The 3,037-nt window shown below is 44.4% G+C and overlaps 1 pseudogene; it reads left to right on the top strand.

Moving 5' to 3' along the window:
* The first annotated feature begins 230 nt into the window (after positions 1 to 230).
* Positions 231 to 2,408, top strand: LOC101568398 (annotated as a pseudogene).
* Positions 2,409 to 3,037: the final 629 nt, after the last annotated feature.

Below are 3,037 nucleotides of genomic sequence, written 5' to 3'. Positions count from 1 at the left end.
AAGAGAAAATGAATACCATTGCAGGGCTCCCCAGTAATAGTTTAATTATTTTCCATTTTTCAAGATTTATTGAAACATGATTTGATTATTTTGTTCTTCTTTCTATACAATAAGGTGTTTCAAGAAATAAAACTCGCTTTTGAGTCACCACTGAGCAGCTTTGCTCTTGCAGCACGTCAGACACGATCTGAGCCGACTTGCTCTCTTGTGTCCCAGCCCTTTGCTGTAAGATGCCTGAGGAGATGCACCATGAGGAGGAGGAGGTGAAGACTTTCACCTTTCAGGCAGAAATTTCCCAGTTCATGTTTCTCATCACTAATATCTTCTACTCCAACAAGGAAATTTTCCTTCAGGAGTTGGTCTTTAATGCATCTGATGCCTTGGACAAGGTCCAGTATGAGAGCCTGACAGACCCTTTCAAGTTGGACAATGGCAAAGAGTTGAAGGTTGACATCATCCTCAACCCTCAGGAGTGGACACTGACTTTGGTGGACATTGGCATTGGCATGACTAAGGCTGACTTCATAAACAACTTGGGAACCGTTGCCAAGTCAGGCATGAAAGCATTCATGGAGGCTCTTCAGGCTGGTGCAGACATCTCCATGATTGGGCAGTTTGGTGTTGGATTTTATTCTGCCTATTTGGTGGCAGAGAAAGTTGTTGTGATCACAAAGCACAATGATGATGAGCAGTATGCCTGGGAGTCTTCTGCTGGGGGATCATTCACTGTCTGTGCTGACCACGGGGAGCACATTGACCGAGGCATCAAGGTGATCCTCCATCTCAAAGAAGACCAGACAGAGTACTTGGAGGAGAGGAGGGTCAAAGAGGTGGTAAAGAAGCATTCCCAGTTCATTGGCTACCCCATCACCCTTTATATGTAGAAAGAATGAGAGAAAGAAATCAGTGATGATGAGGCAGAGGAAGAAAAAGGTGAAAAAGAAGAGGAAGATAAGGATGATCAAGAGAAACCCAAGACTGAAGATGTGGGCTCAGATGAAGAGGATGGTATTGGAAAAGATAAGAAAAAGAAAACCAAGAAGATTAAGGAGAAATACCTTGATCATGAGGAATTGAACAAGGCCAAGATCATTTGGACCAGAAACCCTGATGACATCACTCAAGAGGAATATGGAGAGTTCTACAAAAGCCTCACCAATGACTGGGAAGACCATCTGGCAGTCAAGCACTTCTCCGTGGAAGGTCCGCTGGAATTTAGGGCATCGCTATTCATTCCTCAGCAGGTTCCTTTTGACCTATTTGAGAACAAGAAGAAGAACAACAGCAACATCAAGCTCTATGTCTGTCCTGTGTTTATCATGGACAGTTGTGATGAGTTGATCCCTGAGTACCTAAATTTTATCTGTGGTATGGTCGACTCAGAGGATCTGCCCCTAAACATCTCCAGAGAAATGCCCCAGCAGAGCAAGATCTTGAAAGTCTTCCACAGAAACATTGTTAAAAAATGCCTTGAACTCTTCTCTGAGTTGGCAAAAGACAAAGAGAACTACAAGAAATTCTATGAGACATTCTCAAAAAAAATCTAAATCTTGGAATCTATGAGGACTCCACTATTAGGTGATGCCTTTCTGAACTGCTGCACTATCACACCTCTCAGTCTGGAGAACAGATGACATCCCTGTCTGAGTACATGTGTTACACGAAGGAGACACAGAAGTCCATCTACTACATCACTGGCAAGAGCAAGGAACAGATGGCCAACCCTGCCTTTGTGGAGCACACGTGGAAATGCGGCTTTGAAGTGGTGTATATGACTGAGCCCATCGATGAGTACTTTGTGCAGCAACTCAAAGAGTTTGATGGAAAGAACTTGGTCTCTGTGACCAAGGAAGGCCTGGAGCTGCCTAAGGATGAGGAAGAGAAGAAAAAGATGGAGAAGAGCAAGACCAAGTTTGAGAACCTGTGCAAACACATGAAGGAAATTCTGGATAAGAAGGTTGAGAAGGTGACAATCTCCAATAGGCTCGTGTCTTCACCCTGCTGCATTGTGACCAGTACCTATGGCTGGACAGCCAACATGGAGTGGATCGTGAAGGCCCAGGCCCTCCATGACAACTCTACTATGGGTTACATGATGGCCAAGAAGCACTTGAAGATCAACCCCGACCACCCCATTGTGGAGACCCTGAGGCAGAAGGCCAAAGCTGACAAGAATGACCAGGCTGTCAAGGATCTGATGGTGCTGCTGTTTGAGACAGTGCTATTGTCTTCTGGCCTCTCCTTGGAGGACCCCCAGACCCACTCCAACCATATCTACCAAAGGATCAAGCTGGGCAGGGCATCAATGAAGATGAGGTGACTGCAGAGGAGCCCAGTGTTGCTGTTCCTGATAAGATCCTTCCCCTTGAAGGGATGAACATGCATCCCAGATGGAAAAAGTGCATTAGGAGCACCCACTGTGGGAAAACTGTGCCCTCTGTGTAGTGTCCCTGCTGCTTCCCAGCAGCCTGAGTGGCCCTGTCCCACCTCTCGCTCTGCTAAGTCTAGTAACTAACTTCCCTTGCCCTGTGTTGAAAGCAGGAAGTAAGGGCCGTGAGCCCTATCCTCTCTGTAATTTGACAGCAGAGTTGGATGTTGTGTATTGTGATTTTATTTTTTTGTTTATTTTGTTCTGAAATTAAAGTATGCAAAATAGAGGGGAAAAAAGAAATAAAACTGGTGTGGACCACATACAGAGTTCGTTGTGTTCTTTACCTGCTTCATAAGTCATTCCTCTGAATTCTGGAACATCCTTCTAGATATAAATCAACTGTTATTGAGTGATGCATAAGCTATTTATTATAAAACCCAGTATGAATTGGAATATGTATTGGTCTTACAGTCACCCAAGAAGTAGTAGTATCACTGGAATCATACTAGTGTGGTGGTGAGTTCTCAGATTATTTTTGATAGCCTCAATTCTGCTCCATGTTGGGTCAGCTAGAACACCCTGGTTTTTATATAGCCAGCCCTGTGTCTAGAGAAAATAGTATGTCTGATAAAATGGAAAAGGGTTTTCCCAGTTCTTAAGGTACCT

Source organism: Octodon degus, unplaced genomic scaffold (genome assembly GCF_000260255.1).
Source record: "Octodon degus isolate 3935 unplaced genomic scaffold, OctDeg1.0 scaffold00262, whole genome shotgun sequence".
Lineage (NCBI taxonomy): Eukaryota > Metazoa > Chordata > Mammalia > Rodentia > Octodontidae > Octodon > Octodon degus.
This window is presented reverse-complemented; position numbering and strand designations above follow the sequence as displayed.